Source organism: Saimiri boliviensis, chromosome 1 (assembly GCF_048565385.1).
Source record: "Saimiri boliviensis isolate mSaiBol1 chromosome 1, mSaiBol1.pri, whole genome shotgun sequence".
Taxonomy (NCBI): Eukaryota; Metazoa; Chordata; class Mammalia; order Primates; family Cebidae; genus Saimiri; species Saimiri boliviensis.
In genome coordinates, this window is record NC_133449.1 from 134,759,329 (window position 1) to 134,779,943 (window position 20,615).

The 20,615-nt window shown below is 41.0% G+C and overlaps 1 long non-coding RNA gene across 2 annotated transcripts in view; it reads left to right on the forward strand.

The window, feature by feature from the left end:
• Nucleotides 1-16,373, forward strand: part of LOC141585422 (uncharacterized) — a 123,119-nt gene extending 106,746 nt beyond the window's left edge. For both annotated transcript variants that reach the window (XR_012518880.1, XR_012518881.1), the window contains 2 exons: nt 4,464-4,571; nt 4,801-16,373. This is a non-coding gene — a long non-coding RNA (uncharacterized LOC141585422). The remainder of the gene's footprint in view (nt 1-4,463; nt 4,572-4,800) is intronic.
• Nucleotides 16,374-20,615: the final 4,242 nt, after the last annotated feature.

A 20,615-nucleotide genomic window follows, 5' to 3' on the forward strand; every position in this document is an offset into this window, starting at 1 on the left:
TTTTTGTTTGTTTGTTTTACAGCTCACTGAGCTTTCTTAAATTATTTTGAAATTTTTTCAGGTAATTATAGATCTCCTTATCTTTGGGGTCGGTTACTAGAATATTACTCTGTTCTTTTGGTGGTGTCATGTTTTCTTGATTTCTTTTCTTTTTTCCCACACCCTCTTCTCCTTTTCCTTGATTTTTCATGCTGCTTTACATTTCATGTTGCTATCTTCTCATTTGAAGAAGTGGTCATCTCCTCCAGTCTTCACTGACTGTTCTTGGGAGAGAACTATCTCCACCAAACAGCCCAGCTAGGAATTTCGTGGCACTCTTAGATCTTTTCTATGGATACATCTACTGTACGCCTCTTGTTCCCTCTAAGGGGATTTTTTCTTTTCTTTTCTTTCTTTTTTTTTTTTTTTTGAGACGGAGTTTCGCTCTTGTTACCCAGGCTGGAGTGCAATGGCACAATCTCGGCTCACCGCAACCTCTGCCTCCTGGGTTCAGGCAATTCTCCTGCCTCAGCCTCCTGAGTAGCTGGGATTATAGGCACGCGCCACCATGCCCAGCTAATTTTTTGTATTTTTAGTAGAGACGGGGTTTCACCCTGTTAACCAGGATGGTCTCGATCTCTTGACCTTGTGATCCACCCGCCTCGGCCTCCCAAAGTGCTGGGATTACAGGCTTGAGCCACCGTGCCCGGCCTGAATTTTTTCTTTTTTAATGGAGTCTTGCTCAATCACCCAGGCTGGAATACAGCAGCATAAACTTGGCTCACTGGAACCTCTGCCTCCTGGGATCAAACAACTTTACTGCCTCAGCCTCCAGAATAGCTGGGACTACAGATTTGTACCACCACACCCAGCTAATTTTTGTGTTTTTAGTAGGGATGGGGTTTCACATTGTTGGCCAGACTGGTCTCAAACTCCTGACCTCAAGTGATCCATGCGCCTCGACCTTCCAAAGTGCTGGAATTACAGGTGTGAGCCACTGTGTCCCGGTCCTCGAAGGGGATTTCTTTAGGTTGTATGTCTACTCTTGACCCTGGAAAGCCAAGTCAGGTGCTCAGAGTCTCCTGTTTGTTTTTCCTAGGATGGTGTCTTGAAACCCTCATATTGTGTACATTCCTTCAATCCCACAAAATTGAGCTGCCTCTGTGTGTAAGATGCTTGCAATGCCGTCCGCAGGGGCATGCTTGGTAGTCTGGTCTGGGGAAGATGGTGTTGAGGCATAAGCCGTGTTTGGGATGCCTTTGGGTCAGTTGGGAGGTATGCACAAGCAAGGCATCCCAAGTGGCTCATGGATGGGTTTCCTGACGGAGTCTGGAGTGGTTGGTAGGATCTGCAGCCTCTCTTCCTAGGAACATTCTCTCTCCACTACTCAGCCATGGCGATCACCTCAGTATTGTGGCTGGGATGGGAAAGAAGTGGTCTTCATGAACCATGTCTTGCATGACTGGGGAAGCTGGGCATTCACCACCACTGTGCTCTCACTTTCCCCACGGGACAAATTGTGGTTAAAGGGGATCTTTTTTTGCCACTGAGCTGTGCTGCCTTGGAGGAGGGAAGACGTGGATAGTATTAACTGTTCTTGTTACCCTCTTCAGTGCACCTAGCCTCAGAATTTTTGCACCAATAGTGTGCTGAAACTTTCCCTCTGGACTCCTCAAAGATACTCCTCTCTGTTGGTAATTGTTAAGGTTAATGATTCTGTGGAGTGAGGCGTGATAGTGGTAGAAAGCTCTGATTCCACCATTTTGCCGATGTCAGTTTTAATTTCTTTTTTTTTTTCTTTTGTTTTTTTTTTGAGACGGAGTTTCGCTCTTGTTACCCAGGCTGGAGTGCAATGGCGTGATCTCGGCTCACCACAACCTCCGCCTCCTGGGTTCAGGCAATTCTCCTGCCTCAGCCTCCTGAGTAGCTGGGATTACAGGCACGCGCCACCATGCCCAGCTGATTTTTTGTATTTTTAGTAGAGACGGGGTTTCACCATGTTGACCAGGATGGTCTCGATCTCTTGACCTCGTGATCCGCCCGCCTCGGCCTCCCAAAGTGCTGGGATTACAGGCGTGAGCCACCACGCCCGGCCAGTTTTAATTTCTAACTGTTCACCTTCCTTCTGACATTTTGTCCCTGGACTCTGCTTGTCAGTTTCATTTCCTGAGCTCTGATACGTTCCAAGAGCTTGTCTTTTTCCTTCGCTTCTGCAGTTAGCTTCACAAAACAAGAATCTATATAGATCATTGCGTTAGTAATAAATAGAGTCCCTGTTTTAGCACTTAGTGTTTTAGCCTTAAATTCCATCTTTTCTGGTATTACTGGTTTCTTTCCTCTTTTGTTTTTTACTGTGTTTTCCTGGCATGTGTTTGTCCATCCCTTTATTTTTAATTTTTCTTTAGCATAAAGACTGATATGCCTAATCTTATTTTTACATTACCTCAGAATTCGTATTACTTCATAATTATTAGTTATCAATATCTCTTCTTGTTTTCCTCATTATTTTTTGATTTCATTGGATTGCTATTCATTCTATTTTCCTTCTGTTTTCTCCTTGTTAATTTAGATGTTTGATTGAAATTTTTCTTCTGTTCTGTTGTTTTCTTGTGCTCATTAGACATCTGTGTACTTTTTTTTTCTTTTTCTTTTTTTTTTGCAACTGAGATTCCAGTATTTCCTCCAGAAAGGTACATTGTTCCTCCACCATGGTCATCTCCCTGTGTCCCTTGACCCTATAAGAGATGAAATCTCTAAAATGATTCCTTTCTCTCTTTTCTCCTCATCATCCCATCCCACTCCCTAAGGTGAGATCTTTGGAACATTTTTACATCTTTTCTCCCACTCCACCTATAACTCCTAGATTTTCCTGGAATTCTCTAGGATTTTAGTCCCAGATTATAATTGGAATTTTCCTTGCTGCATGTCCCTCCTATTTCCAAAGGACTTACGTAGCATTTACACTACCAAATCCCCCAATAGACATTAACATCCACTTAACCTGTCTATACTGGGTTCATTTTTCATCGGTGTTTTCTTTCCTCTCATCTTCCTACGTCTTGAGATCTCAATCTGATTTTCTCGTTTGAAGATTTTTGCTTGATTGTTTTCTTTAGGTGGGAATTGCTGGTGGCATACTCTTCACATTCTTGTGTGTTAGTAGTTTCCTTCTTTTGCCCTGGTTGGTGAATACCGTCTTGGATACGTAGAGGGCCATAAGTTGCTTTCGGCTTAGCTATTGGCAAAGGTCATTTCCATTGTCTCGTGGCTTCCAGTATTGTCAGTAAGAAGTCAGAGGCTAATTTTTCTTTTTGCGGATAATGTGTACTTTCTGTCAATTAGCTTGTCAGCTTTTTGTTTTTGTTTTTGTTTTAAACTTTTGGGAATCTTACCAGGACGTGCCCAAGTGAGTGTTTTTCTTTATTCATCAAGTCTAGAACTCTAGAGTCCTTTCTGTCTCTCGACTCCAGGGTCCCTTCTGCTTAGGAATAATTTTTTTGTATTACATGCTTTAAAATTATTCCCTCTCCTTTGTTTCCTCTTTTCCTGAAGTCCATGTCACTGTTCATAATAGGACTCCTGGATCCAGTCCCAAGTCTCATCTTTCCTCTTATTTGTCCACCATGTTGCTTGACCCATGTGGTGAGAATTTTTTCTCAATGTGTTTTCTAGTCACTAGTTCATATCTCTCCAATGACTGTTCTCTCTTTAACTCATCTACCGAATTGTTCAGTGGAACAGTTGCCAGATGAAATACAGAACAACTGATTAAATTTGAATATCAGATAAACAGTGAATAAAATTTTCGTTTAAGTATGTTGACTATAGCATGGGACATAATATACTAAATTTCTTGACTATTTATGTGAAATTCAAATTTAATGGGGTGTCTTGTAGTTGTTTGTATGTAGTTGCTTTAATTCTGGCAACCATATTCAATGGAGAAATCGTATGTCCTGGTCCAGACATTCTTGTTGGTATGCATTTGATTCCCCTTAAGTGTCCTTCTTTATTTGCTTGGTTCTCTGTTATCTTTACAAGCTTCTTTCTGTTCACTGGCCAGGTGTTTCGTTTGTTTGGGTTGGTCTTTCTTTGGATGCTGAGTTTCCCTTGCTGTGTTATTTGAAAACAGTCAGAGGTCTCCTTGTCACAGGACCCCAAGTAGAGGCTGACCTCTGACTGGCAGAAGATAAAGGAATGTTTCCCATAGCAGGAAGGTGGAAAAGGGGAGGCTGCGGTAGAAGGTAGACAGCAGTCCCATGCTGAGGGCCTAAGAAGAGCCCCTCTGTGCCATAGTGTCTGTCCTCTTCTGGCTTCACAGATGTAAAAAATTAAGTTCATCTGTTCAGTGTCTTCGTGGCCTCTAGGAGCCATGGATACTGGGTATACTGAGATAGGACTGATACTGTCTCACCTCAGGAGTTCTTGTAGCCCACAGATTACACTGTTTTCGCAAATGTGTCATTAACAATCTTTATCTCCAGGTTTTCAGGTGCTGGTCTCATATCGCTCTTCCCCAGCTCAAAATAAGAAAACTCTACAGACACTCCGTCCACTAGAACCCATTCCCATCTACCCCCTACTCTGTCCAGGTAAGAAACCAACCATCTCAAGAGAGGAACTAGGCAGGAGTGGGAGGGGAAGATGGGAACTGAAGGTATCAAAAGACCAAAAAGATGCAAATTGCTAAAGGAAGCAATAATCAGATTAGGTGTGGTGAAAGACCTGGGAAAAAAATTAGAAAAAAAAAATATTCAAGTTTAAGAGGATTCTGCTCTTGGAATATGTCACTGTTTCTTTATGTTCTCATTTCATTTAAAGCAACCAAAACTGAAATCAGAGAGGAGGCATATGGATGTGATCTATGCAGAGAAGATAACAAAGATGCTATGTAGCTACAGCGGCACATGGCTTGGGATGACTGTATTATGACAGGTATAGAATGTTTCATTATCTTGGAGGGTTCCACTGGATGGTATTGCAGTTATTGAGTATTGTCCATACTCACAGAGAAGTCCTTGCCTCTCCATTACAAACACTGGCTAACCAATCTACGTGTGTGTATTTCGAGGTAAAATGATATTTTTCATGCATATATTGTTTTAATGTAGCACTTGAACCCGGAGGACGTTATGCTGAATGAAATAAGCCAGGCACAGAAACGCACGTATCACATCATCTCACTTACAGGTGGAATTTTGAAAAATTAAATTCATAGAAGTAGAGAGTAGAAGGGTGTACCAGAGACTGGTTGGGGAAAGGAGAAGAAGAAATGAAGAGATACTGGTGAAAGTGTGCAAAGTGTCATTTACACAGGAGGAGTAAGTTTTTGAGATTTATTGCACAATATCATTACTATAGTTAATATAAATAAATTGTATATTTCAAATTGCTGAGAGTAAATTTAAATGTCTTACCACAAACATGATAATTAATTGAGGCAACGGATATGTTAGTTATCTTGCTTTAATCACTTCGTATTGAATAAATGTGTCAAAACATTATATTGTACTGCATAAATATTCACAATTATGAGTTGCCATTTAAAAAGATTATTAATTTAGGCCAGGCATGGTGGCTCATGCCTGTAATCCAAACACTTTGGGAGGCTGAAGTGGGAGGATCACTTGAGGTCAGGAATTTGAGACCGGTCTGGCCAACATGGTGAAACCCTGTGTCTACTAAAAATACAAAACTTAGCTGGGTGTGTTGGTGCATGCCTGGAATTCCAGCTACTTAGAAGACTGAGGCAGGAGAATCCTTTGAACTTGGGAGGTGGAGGTTGCAGTGAGCTGGGAGATTGACCACTGCTCTCCAGCCAGGGGGACAGTGCGACTCTATCTCAATAAAATAAAATAAAATAAAGTAAAACAAAACTATTATTAATTTAAAAAGATTTTAAGTGATCAACTGTTACTTTACCTCAGTCTCATGGGAGAATAAGGTTCTACCACAGTTCTAGGTCACTATGTGCTGAGTGAAGTGGTTGACTAATAATTTGAAAGAACACATGAGAGAGGATATGAGAGTGAGCAACAGGGGGAGCCCTATTTTCTTTACAGAAAAAAGTAAACAACTCTGTTTAGTTAGCCCTGAATTTTAGGATGGACTTCACTGAAGGGTAAATGGCTCAGTACCCATCTCCAGGATTCTGGAGGCGAAGCCACTTGTAGCTCCGTCATCAGCCAGCTGGATGTCAGACTCATGTCTGTCCTGGCCAAGCCTGTTTTGCTGTCTGGTTGCTCCCACCAAGAAGCCTTCCCAGAACCATACCCTCCTTCCTTGTGCCTGTGCTTTCTATGTTGTATTGCCTCGTGTTTTCTTTTTACATTATAATTTTCTCCCCGCACTGTAAGCCGCTTGAGGACAAGGACCATGACTGGTTTTGCTCACTGCTGTATCTTCAGTACCTAGTACGTAACAGGACGTCAGTAACTATTAGTTGAATGGAAGATCAACAGAAAGGTAAGTTCCTGATGATCATAGGTATGTATCTGGGTTCTGTTCCATTAAGGAACGAGAGATTGGCTGCTGGAGACAAGAACATGTTTCATTTACATTTACGCATTTGAGCCTGAAAAATGTCACCACATTTTACAACTTATTTACAATGGTGTCTTGGAATGACTGCAGGCTCATAAATAACCGGGAAAGATAAGGCTGAAGAAAAAACAGTTGAAGAATCGGTTGCTTGTTTTAAAAACTCATTTCACAATGTGCTATTTTCTTACCAAAGAGGCAGGAAGCTCAATGTCTATAAAACTTTAAAGTAAGTATTTCCCTTTAAAATGAAGACACACTCTTAAACCTCTCTGTGAACCAATCTCTCCATAAGTATTTATGATGTATTGGAATTAGCGTGCGCTAATTTAAGTGTGATGCCCAAAAAACACTGTGAAGGAAAAAACAAGCCTTAATTTTATTTAATCTCAAATAATAACTAGTAATTGCACAAGAAATAACCAGGATCTTTGAAAATAGAAGGAGTCTTTTACATTGCCACTGGTAGCTTCCATGTGTAGCCCAGGAATCAGAACAAGGAGTCAAAGTTTCCTTTCAAGGACCTGAAATAAAAAAGCAAATAGCAAAGCCTGTGCCCAAACAGGCAGCTTGCGGTAACTCCTTATCCCAAGATGCTCAATGGCTTTGTAAAAGAAATATCAATCAGGAACATTCTTCTAACATAAATAAGCTAGAGGAAATATCTTGATTTTTAGAACTGATAGGATTTCAAAACAGGAAAATCTTCAAAGCCATTGCATTTTTTTTTTTTTTTTTTTTTTGAAGAACAAGATATTTCTTCCCAAGGCAACATTCATGCCCTGGAACTGGCTGAGCAATCCTCCTGCCAACCTTTTCCCTTGTTCAGAGAGGCTTAATGGTGACTAGCGTGCCATTTCGCATGCATTCTGAGTAAATATGGTGTTCTGAGTTTTGTTAGGTTGGTGCAAAAGTAATTGCGGTTTTACCATGAAAAGTAATGACATGCCGAGTGTGGTGGCTCACGCCTGTATTCCCAGCACTTTGGGAAGCTGAATCAGGTCGATTCATGAGGTCAAGAGATCGAGACCATCCTGGGCAACATGGTGAAACCCCATCTCTGCTAAAAACACAAAAATTAGCGAAGTGTGGTAGCATACGCCTGTACTCCCAGCTACTCGGGAGGTGGAAGCAGAACAATCACTTAAACCCAGGAGGCAGAGGTTGCGGTGAGCTGAGATCACACCACTGCACTCCAGCCTGTCAACAGAGTGAGGCTCCATTTCAAAAAAAAAGAAAGTAATGGCAAAAACTGCACCTACTTTTGCACCAACCTAATAGTTCCTAATTAAATTCTATATTCTTTACAAATACTCCACCTTGAATGATAGCAGTAGACACTGGGGACTCCTAGAGAAGGAAGGAAGGAGAAGCAAGGGTTGAAAAGGGATCTGTTTTATACCATGCTCACTACCCGGGTGACAGGATGTTTCTTATTCCAAAGCTCAGCATCGTGCAAGATAGTCATGTAACGAACCTGCACATGTACCCCCTGAATCGAAAATAAAAGCTGAAATTATTTTTTAAAAAGGGGGGGTGGGGGTGGGGGTTGGAATGAACTTTAGATGTGTAATAAGTTTGAAAACAATTTCTCATGCTTTCATTAAAAATTAATTTTTCTCAAGAAACCTCTAAATTCTCCACCTTGAGAATGAAAAGTACATTTGAATTTCAAGAAGGTATGAGCATGAGAACTTTGCAGTTTTCTAATTTGTGGAGACAAAATAATTCTTACAGCACCAACCGTAGATTTCCTCTACAAACCCCTTGTAATTCCTTTCTGATCCCTCTCCCTTCTAGGATCTTGGGGCGTCTGAAAAACTCAAAGCTATGTAAACACAACATACTAGTTGTTGGAGATGGGCTAGCTTCTGGTCTTCTTTCTCTTGTGATACAGTTTGGGCTGTGTTCCCATCCAAATCTGAACTTGAATTGCATCTTCCAGAATTCCCACGTGTTGTGAGAGGGACCTAGGGGGAGGTAATTGAATCATGGGGCCAGTGTTTCCCATAGCATTCTCCTTATGGTTAATGGGCCCCATGAGATCTGATGGTTTTATTAGGGGTTTCCACTTTTGCGTCTGCCTCATTTTCTTTGGCCACCACCATGTAAGAAGTGTCTTTCACCTCCTGCCGTGATTCTGAGGCCTCCCCAGCCCTGTGGAACTGTTAAGTTGAATTAAATCTCTTTTCTTCCCAGTCTTAGGAATATCTTTATCAGCAGCATGAAAATGAACGAACACACCTTGTTTTCTCACTGTGGGGTTGTAAACATTTGTAAATGTGGCCACCTTAGAACAGACGTTAAGTGGAATTAAGAATTGTAGGGTAGCAATGAAGCCAGGGTAGGACCTCACCTTGCATAGGACCAAGTTTTCTGTTTTCACGCCTTATTTTGTCATCCCCATAAAAGCTGCCTCCTTGTAGTATTCTACCAGACTGCCTTAGTGTTGCCATTTTCCTTTCTATCAAAGCTTATTTTTATAAAGGCTGGGTTCCATATATTGACGTGATTGTGATACAACCCTCCTTCTAGAGGCAAGTCATTGTAACAGAATATCAAAATTGTAAAGATGACTCCCCCAGACCCCAAAAAACAAACCCTTGGCCTTGAGCAGTCCTGTTAGAACCAAGTCTATGGGGAAGTTTTTGAGTAACTTGCAAAGCTATTCAATATGGACATTAAATAGCCTAGTTTTTCCTAACTGTGCCTCATTTCAACTGTGTCCTCTGGTCACTACTGGCTCCCCAGTGACTGGGTTGAGTATAAGCCCCTAAATATGAGCAAAAGACGAAAAAGTTAATTTGATCACTGAGTCTTGCTAGCATATTAAAAATTGGATAAATTAATGTTCAACCATATGTTTTGTCTTTGGCCAGCCAGATGAGGCCTATTTTTGGATTTAAACTGCTTAGAATTCTTCAGGCAAGTCTTGATGGAGCAATTCTTGGTCAGCCAGAACTTCACCAGGTTCACAGGAGAACTCAGATGAAGTCAACACCTCATGCACACTGGTTTCCTTTGGAGAGCTGAAACCATTGAGAGCTAGTTTTCATAGCACCAAGATGACAAGTACAAGATCAGTGTTTATCATCCAGGTGCCATATTGTGCCCCAGGAGACATTTGACAATGATGGGGTGTTACTGGCATCTGGTAGGCAGAAGTCAGAGATGCTGCTTAACATCTTACAACAGGACAGTTGCCACAGAAAGCATTATCCAGACCCAAATGCCAATAGTGCCAAGGTGGAGAAGCCCTGCAGGAGAGAATGCTGAATGTCAAAACCAGGGAAGCAAAATCTGTCAGTGGTAAAAGGGACGTGTATGGGGCTTAGAGAAGAAGCAAAGCCAGAGTAAGGACACAGGCAGATTCTGGAGAACTGGAAGTGAGGACCAAAACCAGGAGAATAGTGAGAGAAACCAAGACCACGGCTATGATCCAGGTTGCGATACTCGAAGCTCCCCTGGCTTGTGTGGTGGAGGACTGGGTTTGCCTAATTTCTAGGCCCGGATTTGGGGCTTGTGATAAAGGTGGCAGATGGGCAGTGCTTTGGGAACGTAGCTGACCACTGCATGGGTGCTAACTAGCGCAAGGGTCTTAAAGAATTTGTGTGGGCCTTGAGGATCCGCTGCAGACGTTAAATAGTCATAGAATTGAATCTAGGACATCACTGTCTGCTATCACCAGTTTTACCTGTTCTAAGAATCCTAATGGCTTGGTTTAATTTATGGATTTTCATTTTGTTTATTTTCAGTAAAGCATCATGTTAGTGTATTATGGAGGGAAGTGAATTCATGGCTGGTGCTTTTTTCTTTTTTGGGGGGGAGATCGAGTGTCACTGTATTGCTCAGGCTGGAGTGCAGTGGTGTGATCTCAGCTCACTGCGACCTCTGCCTCCTGGGTTCAAGCGATTTACCTGCCTCAGCCTCCCGAGTAGCTGGGACTACAGGCACATGCCACCATTCCTGGCTAACTTTTTGTACTTTTAGTAGAGACAGGGTTTCACTGTGTTAGCCAGGATGGTCTCGACCCGCTGACCTCGTGATCCACCCGCCTCAGCCTCCCAAAGTGCTGGGATTACAGGCGTGAGCCACCATGCCTAGACATTCGTCTTGATATCTCTTAATAAGATCACGAGGCAGTGTGGCAGGAAGAAAAAATTGTATTTAGTTAAAAAAAAAAAAAGTAAAAAAAAGAAAAAAGAGACTCTGCCTTTTAAGGGCGGAAGAGCATGACTATCAGAAGTGAATGGCTCTTTGATGAGACTAGATGGTTGATGAAGATGGCTCTGTCTTGCTTTTCTGCCTACTTCTAGGCAAAACCTAGATTTGTAAGGGTAAGTGAGAGAGCTCAACTGCCTCAGCTTAGAAAATAAGGATTTGACTATTTGTGGGCAGCCCGTGAATGAGGGCTTGAGGGGCCCAGTATGTGAGAACTGGAGAAACCAAGGGGGAAACTGAGGCCATGAGAAGTTCCCCAGGAAGGAGACATTATGGGAAGTGTGTGAAAATGACACAGCTTTAAATTAGGCGCATTCTGGCTGTGAAGGAGTGGTTGTGAAGAAACCACTTCTGTTATTCCTAAAAGCCTCAGTAAACATTCTCTAAACCAGGCATCCCCAAACTGCAGCCCTGCGGGCCGCATGCGGCCCCCTGAGGCCATTTATCCGGCCCCCCTGCCGCACTTCAGGAAGGAGCACGTCTTTCATTGGTGGTCAGTGAGAGGAGCACACTATGTGGCGGCCCTCCAACAGTCTGAGGGACAGTGAACTGGCCCCCTGTGTAAAAAGTTTGGGGACGTCTGCTCTACACCGTAACAGCTTGGGGATAGTTGTGGGGGAAGAGGGAGGGAGGCTGAGTGGGGTTCAGAAGCAGCAGGGAAGAGAGGTGACCCGCAGGAGGGTAAGTCCTACTCCAGCCACTCCTCTTTCCCATTCCCACTCTGAGACACTGGAAAGGTCACAGGATATCTCATAGCACATGAGATGGGAGCTTGAGCCATTTTATTTCGATAATGAAAGAAAATGTGCCCTCATCAAACTAGAGGGTGTTTGGGACATCTGATTTACAGGACCGAGTCGGGGAAGAACTATCAAGCAACGGTGACATCCACCAGCTCCACATAGTGGGCCCCAGCTTGTCACAAAAGTGTCCTTGGGCAAATATTTTCTGCGTAGATTTTAGAAACTTTCCTGTGACCTTCTCAAGGTCTTTTGGTGACACATGGAGCTTGAAACTTTGTGAGGGGCTAGAGTCTAATCCCTTCTTGCCCAGCTTGGCAGCAGGAGAGGAAGATATGTTACGAGTTGGCTTTGACTGAGGTGGTGTAGCCTGGGGTCACAAGGGCTGTGTCCAAGGCTCTCTGGTGGCATCACGTGCTTCAGGAGTTGGATGAATTTTCTATCATCTTTTGAAGTCTGTTGCCTGAAGATCTCTTGGTTCTGTTGCATTGCAAAGATCATGTTAGCTGTGTCTCCTCGCCATCCTGCGAGTGCCCGGCTGCCAGCCCAAGAGCTCTTAAAAGAGGCTGCTTGCCAAAGGTGACAAGTTGAAGATGCCAAGGCGTTTGCTGCAGTCATTTTTCTTGCCCAGTCTTTATCACCTTCCGATAGTCAAGAGTATTAATGGACAGTCCTGGAGTGTCCAAATGGCGGCAATTTATCTTTTTCCCAATCCTACCAAGAGTGTTTCTATGTAGTTGTTGAAATAATAATGTTTGTGCATTATTACTGTTCTCTGGGTTCCATAAACTTCTTCCTCTCCTGGATCTTTGCTCACCAAATCGACCCTAACCCTTTCTCTTCAGTCTCTTTCTCTTCACTTTCCCCTAGATCTTGCCCCTAGACATTCACTCAGCTGGTTCCTCCTCATTGCCTCCATCTAAGTTCAAATGTTTCCTCTTTGGACAGTCTGGAGTTTTGCTCCCCCTCTCCACCACTCTATAGTCATTTTTTTTTCTTCCTTAAAGTAGTGCCTATCACTACCTGTATTGGCTTGTTTAATGGCTTAGTGTCTTAGTCGGTTGTGTGGCTACAAAGGAATACCTGAGGTTGGGTAAATTATAAAGAGAAGAGGTTTGTTTGGCTCGTGGTTCTACAGGCTGTACCTGAAGCATGGCCAGCCTCTGCTGCTGGCGAGGGCTTCAGAAAGCTTCCACTTTTGGCGGAAGGTGAAGGGGAGCATCACATGGCAAGAGGAACAAACAGAGAGGAGGTTCTAGGCTTTCTCTTAGCACCCAGATCTTGCCTGAATAATTAGAGTAAGAGCTCACTCATGGGGATGGCACCAAGACATTCCTGCAGGATCTGCCCCCGTGGTCCAAAATCTCCACTAGGAGATTTCAACATGAGTTTTGCAGGGGGACAAATATCCACACTATATCACTTGCTTATTATTATCTTTCTCACTCTGCTAGAATATAAGCTCAAGAAAGACCAGGATTGCATCCAGCATGCTCACTGTTGTATCCCCCAACGTACAACTGTGCCCTGCACATAATAGGTTCTCAAGAAATAGTCATGAAAATAAGCGAATCGCTGAATGAATGAATAAGTGAAACTTCCCTTTTTTTTTTTTTTTTTTTTTTTTGAGATGGAGTTTCGCTCTTGTTACCCAGGCTGGAGTGCAATGGCGCGATCTCGGCTCACCGCAACCTCCGCCCCCTGGGTTCAGGCAATTCTCCTGTCTCAGCCTCCTGAGTAGCTGGGATTACAGGCACGAGCCACCATGCCCAGCTAATTTTTTTGTATTTTTAGTAGAGACAGGGTTTCACCATGTTGACCAGGATGGTCTTGATCTCTTGACCTCGTGATCCACCCGCCTCGGCCTCCCAAAGTGCTGGGATTACAGGCTTGAGCCACCGCGCCCGGCAAAACTTCTCTTTATAACAAATAAATGTAATATAGTCCTTTCTAAGCTCTCACCCTCCTCATTGTCCCTGGTGGGTTCCCACTGTACTCACAATTACTGTTCACCTTTCCATGCATATGAGGCCCCACCTAATCAGGTGCTGGTCTTCTTACCCTTCTACCTCCTACCACTTTTCGCCTTGCTCCAGGAACTCCACTGTCCTTTCTATTATAGGAACATGCCAAGGTTATTCTTCATGGTCTGGAGCACAAGCTCTGAACCTAGCTGAATCTGTTTTTGAACCCCAGTTTTGCTTATTGTTAGCTGTGTGATATTGGGAAATTCTTTATGTTCTCTAACCCTTACCTCCCTCATCTGTAAAATGGAAGTAATGATAGTTCCTGTCTCATAGGTAACAACTACATGGGGCAGCACACTCAAGGAATTAAGGCTTGAGTTTCAGTGGTTGCCCACTTTATAAAGACAGTGTTAAGGCAGTGCAGTACCGTGGTTTGGGAGCCAGGAACAGCATGTGGGCTGGAGTGTGGCTGTAGGACAGGAAGTCACAGATAGGGATTGAGGGTGGAGTAGGAAGTCCCTGGAACGTCATTCTGGGAGCTTGAGATTGTGGTCTATGTTTCTCTTGTTATTAGCTATTTAGGGTGATGGATCTCTGACGTGAGTAGAAGATCTCCCCTCAGCCCCAAAGGTTATATCCATCTAGAACCTCAGCATATGATTTCATTTGAAGATAGTGCCTTTGCAGATGTAATTTAGGTAAAACTGGAGATAAGATCATACTAGATCAGGATGGGCTCTAAATTTAATGAAAATGTCTTTATAAAAAAATAGGAAAGCCGGGTGCGGTAGCTCACACCTGTAATCCCAGCATTTTGGGAGACCGAGGTGGGCAGATCACCTGAGGTCGGTAGTTCGAGATCAGCCTGACCAACAGTGGAGAATCCCCATCTCTACTAAAAATACTGAATTAGCCAGGCATGGTGGTGTATGCCTGTAATCCCAGCTACTCTGGAGGCTGAGGCAGGAGAATCGCTTGAACCCGGGAGGCAGAGGTTGCAGTGAGCCAAGGTCACACTATTGTACTCCAGCCTGGGCAACAAGAGTGAAACTCCGTCTCAAAAAAAAAAAAAAAAAAAAAAAAAAAAAAAAAAAAAAAAAAAAAAATTAAAGAAAAAACAGGAAAGAATGCAGAGAGACACAAGGAAGAAAGTCATGTGAGACTGGACGGCTGCAGCCACCAGTAGCTGGAAGGCAATGAAGGATTCTCTCCTAGAACCTTTAGAGGGAATGCGGTCCTGTCAACACCTTGATTTTGGACTTGCTTATAGCTTGTATACTCTTACTTTGGATACAGTTTTATCCAAACTTGGCTAAACAGTTTCTCAACCCACAGAAAATTTAAAATGGAGAAGATTCCATTTGATTCTTACAGATACAAAGCAAGAAAGCATTGGAGGAGGCCAAGAAAACCTATAAAAAGCAAAACTATCGTTGCCGTCCTGCGCGTGCCCAGCTGCCAGCCTAAGAGCTCTTAAAAAAAGTTGTGGTAGCTTTAAGATGTTTGGTGCAGCTGCAGGCACGCTGCACAGGTGAGTCCCTGAGGGGATCCCTGTATCACAATGTAGTGTGATTATTTGACGTTCATGATCATCTAGAGACACACAGAGCAGGTGCATCTATGTTCTGTATATTCTGCCTAAGGCAGAGAAGTGTTTAGCTCCCTTTAAAATAGTTCCATAACTTTTTCTAAAAACTTTTGCTTGAAAACTGTAAGCTTCCTATATCTGGAGAATTTCACTTTAAATATCTGGATAAATATGTTATCTTCTTACTTAGACATTTCATGTGTTTAGGGATTGTCATTTAAATTCTTCTTAATCCATATAGCTGCTCACACTTCCTGCAGAGTGAAACCATCATAGATGTGAAATAAAGACCTATTGATTTGAGTTATCTTTACTTGTAAAATCTTCTGAGTGTTTTAACTTCATTCATTTAATCTTTCAGCTTTTACAGTTTCAAGAGCTTGGGTCACCATTGGAAGAATTCAGCTGCACCTCCAGGTGACAGCCGTTGCTCTTGTTGGGTGGGTGATCTCAGGAGGCTTTAGAATGATTTGTCTGTGAGGGAAGTAAGACACTTTCAGAGCTTGACTTTAGAAGGTGTGAACTGGCTAGGTAATGAACCCCAGGGCTAATGCTGCTATAGCAGTGGGAAGGAGGTGATGGGTTTTCAATTTGGACCTCAAACATCAATACCCTTCTAGTAGAGGGAGGAACAGAGCCCCTCCTTTACCTGTGCAATGAGATGGTGAAACAATGGGACAGGCAAAGTGAATTCAGATGGAAGACAGAATTCAGCTGAGAGAGCCAGGGCGTCACTCAGCCGTTCCTGACATATGTTAACAGGCAACTAGAAAGTGGCAGAAAGGAAGTGAAGTCTCCATAAGGATTTTTTTAGAGTGAGCTTGAAGTATTTGGAGACAATTCAGTGTTACAAAAAATCTGCAGATCTCTGGATAAAGAAGCAGAGGTTCCAGCATGGGACGAATGGAGCCTCAAAGGTGGGAAGAAGACAGACAAGAACAGGACAGAACACATCTCTTCATTTCTCTTGGCTTTCCTGGATAAGGACTGCGTCAGTCCTGTGGAAGGACAGGCCATCAGCTCCGGAACACTGTATGTACTTTCCAGTATATACTGCTAGCTTTGTGATGTTGGGAAAATGCCTGACCCTGTCTAACCCCCACTTCCCTCAACTGTAAAATGGAAATAATGATAGTACCTACCTATCTGATAGGTGGAAAGTATAAGGTGCAGCTTAAGGACGTTTCAATGAACGTCAGCTTCATGAACACTGTATTCATAAAGGCAGCACAGTGCCAGTGGTTTGGGAGCCAGGAACAGCACGTGGGCTCGAGTGTGCCTGCAGATAAGGTCAGAGATGTTGCTAATAATGGACAATAAATGATGCGGTTTTCATTACTGACCTTGGAATCATTCATTCGTTCACAGAATGTGTTTTGACAACTTACTAAAACACTAAATTAAATAATCCCAGGTTTTGTTTATTATAGATACTAAGACTTAGTGGACCCAAAGGTACTGACATCCAGAGTAGACAACCATCAGGTGTGCAGTGCTTCTGTGCCAAACGTCCTTCCCCTAGGTGTGCATGGATCATATTTGGGAGGAATGAGGAGTTCCTGGAAATACATGGAATTCAGCGTAGTTGCACATGTGCACTTTCATGGCCAGCCAATCAATAGCTTTCACTATGTTTTCCACGGTCTGTGATCCTAATAGGGATAAACAACGCAGCCTTTTAGAGTACTCTCTTGAAATTTTATTATTGCTATAATACATAAATAATACAATGTTGAAGTTGTCAAAAATGCATATGAACAAAAAGAAAAATTATTAATGCAAAGACTAGTTATATAGCTATTCCTTCAGATTTTAAACATTAAAAACATTGTATATGTAGAAAAATATGCACACATAACAACTAAAATACACATTAAGTATATATACAGTCATGCAGTGCTTAACAAGAGGGATATGTTCTGATAAATGTATCATTAGGTGATTTCATCACTGCAATTATCAGGGTACGGCATTTACACAAACATAGATGGCATATATATAGTTTATGAACATTTATTCACATGGAAAACCAACTGTCTAGCACCATTACTGAATATCAATCATTTCCCCTGTTTGATCTGCAATGCCAGTATCAAGTACCATATATCAGGTTTCTATATGTGCTCCACAATAATCTTATGGGACCATCATTATACATGCAGTCTGCTGCTGGTTGAAATGTCATTATGTAGCTCATGACACGTTATATATACTGTATATTCTTAGAACAGAATAATAGTATACAACAAAATATTGGTGAATTGTTTTTCTGCTTTGAAAATCATGCATGCCTTTTCTTATAAATAAATACACATTTACATAATCCTAAGAGCTGTATAGTAATAAATGTATAATAATTTTCTGAAGCATTTAAGATTTTTCTGGATTTGCCCCTATTATAAACGGCGCCGAGATGTGTAATACTTTTTGCCCACTTGCCGAATTATTTTTAAGGACAAATTCCAGGAGTAGCCTTCCTAAGCCACTTTTTCAGTCTTTTGATGTTTTACCCAGTTGCTTTTTAAAACATTTTATATCAATTTAGACCTAAAGGATAGTGTACGATGGTGCCTCCTGCCTCTTTTCTATCGCTTTGCCGAAATTGGGTATGATCATACTTTTTATCTCTGTTAATAAGATATTTATTTCAATTTCAAGTCTTATTGAACTATGGGTTGGAACTGCAATTATATATGTGGATTAGCCAAATTAAACATATCTTAACATTTGGTGGCTATTTTTATATTCTGAGAATTGTATTTTATTACTATCATTGGCATCTTAGGGCATTCATCTTTTTTCACTTGTAAGAATTTTTTACATATGAATCCGGCAGCATATATGCTACAAATAAATTTTTTGGTTTGGTTTGTGGTTGACCGAATATTTGTAGAACGAAAATTGTAAACTTTTACATAGCCAGATCTTTAAAATGTTTCATTTAAGTGTTGCTCTTTCATGTTATCTTTAACTGGATATGAGATTATATAAATATTCATCAGTGTTTTCTTCTAGAGACTTCATAGTTTCATTTTGACACTTTATCTTATTTCTATTTTTGTATCATAGAACACTCTTTTTTTTAGGTTGTGCATGGTAACAAATGGTCCCCGCATATTAGGGGCTTGCAATAATAATTAATTACTTCTCACTCACTTTACATGGTGGCTTTGGTTAGCTTTGGTGCTATTCCAGGTGTGCCTCATTCTGGGACCTAGACAGAAGAGGAAGCCTCTACTCTGGGCTCCTAGAAGAGGGACAAAGAGCAACAGTGGGAGCATGCAATGGCATATAGAACTTTTACTTTATTATGGCATTTGTCACTTCTATTCACATTTCGTTGGCCAAATCAAGCCACATCGCTAAGCCTGATGTCAGTGAGGCATGAAAATGTAATCTCTTGGGAAAGGCAGCTCATAATGCAGAACTAAGTACAATCTACCTTATTTTTAGAGTAGGCTCTAACTTTATAATTTTCTAATTACTTAGCTGATTGCTTCAATATTATTTTTTAATAACCCGATTTTTTGCACTACTCTGTGATACCACTTTTATTCCATATCATATTCCAATAGCTCCTTCTTCCTGTTCCTAAACTTTCTCTTGGGTTTCACTGAGCACCAGGATTATGAGTGCTTTTTAAGTCAGATAGGGTAAGGCCCACTTTATTTCCCTTCACTTAAAAAGAGTTTTGGGGCCGGGAACAGTGGTGTATGCCTGTAATCCCAGCACTTTGAGAGGCCAAGGCAAGTGGATCACTTGAGGTCAGGAGTTTGAGACCACCCTGGCCAACATGGCAAAACCCCGTCTCTACAAAAAATACAAAAATTAGCTGGGCGTGGTGGTACCTGGTTGAGGCATGACAATCACTTGAACCTGGGAACTAGAGATCATGCCACTGCACTCCAGCCTGGGTGACAAAGTGAGATTCTGTCTCTGAATAAATAAATAAAAATGAAAAGAGTTTTGGGTATTCTGTAGTTACTATTGTAGTTGAATTTTTGAAAACCTGTATCATTCCAAAAAAAAAAAAAAAAGTCCTATTGAGCTATAGGTTGGAATTGTGTTTTATATATATGGATTAATTTGAAAATAACTGATTTGTTTGCCATGTTGTCATTTTATCCATGAAGATAGTATGCCACTTTATTTGTCCTAGCCTGTTTTTGATTTTTCTTAAGAGTTTTGTAGATTTTTAAGAGCATGTTTTAAACTTCAAATTTATTTTTTCAAGAAATATTTTAGTTTTTGATACTTTTGCAAAGCTAGTTTCCCCATGATTCTTTATAAGTAGTTGCAACTAGTATATGGAAAAGCTGTTGTCTTGTTTCATAATTATTTTCTAGTTTGATAACTTTCTGGACTAGTTTATTTACTTTAATAATTTTTTTGGCTGATTCTCTTTTATTTTTGAAACCAAGTAATTATACATATTATTGTAGTTTACATATTATTTCTTTTCCTAACTTATTGCACTAACCAAAAATTCTACGAGAATATTGAAAAATATTGGTTTTTTTCATTTGCCATTTTCTTACAAGAGTAAGAAAGATTTTAGAGGGAGTGAGAATCTTACTAACACTTATGAACCATTCTTCTAACCCTAGCGCAGTAGGATTGTTCAAACAAGAATACAGTTGAATTTATCAAAGGCTTTTCTTTTTGTCCTTTAAGCTCTCTACAGGTTTTTTTTTCTTGTTTTTATTATTAAATTATACTGATGATTTTATAATATTGAACTACCCTTGCATGTCTAAAAATAATGCTGGCTGGACACAGTGATATTCTTTGAATATGCAGTTATATTTAACTTGCTGTAATTATTTGGATGACTTTTTATATCTATATTTAAATTTTAATTCCTCTTCAAATTTTTAGGGGTATTTTTGTCACCTTTTTCTTTATCAGTTATATTGATTTTATTAAATTAATTAGAGTATCTTTCTCTTTTTTAAAATAACATTTATTAGAAGAGTTTGAAGGCTATAGGAATTAATATATTTCTTAAAAGTATTCAATTCATCCTAAAACATGTTGGGGAAAACTTTTTTCTTGTACTTCTTACATGGCTCTTCGGATTTTTGAGTTTTTTTGAGTCAAATTATTAATAAATGATATTGAAGCAATTAGTTAAATGGACTCTTCTTGAATCAATTTCAGCTATTTATAATTTCCAGCAAAATTTTCCCATTAGTCAAAATTTAAAAATTGATTGACATAGCCTCTAAGGTATCTTGTACCATTTAAAATATTTCAGAAGTTGTAAATTAAAAACAATATTGAAATTTCAATTTACAAGATTTTGAAGATAGGAACAAAGGCAGAGCAAAGGTGTCAACTCCATCTGCTACCAACAGATGGCGATAGCAGTCACTTTACGTTCCTTTAGGTTTAAGAACATACGGACTTTGAGAGTATTCCAGAACCTGATCTCTTTAGGAGAACTTTTACTGTTCCTAACATTATGTAATTGCCTTGCTTCCCTGTTCCCTCCCTCCCTCTCTCTTTCCTCTCTCTCTCCCTTCCTTCCTTTCTTCTTTTCATCCTCCCTCTTTTTCTCCTTCCCTCTCTTCCTTTCTC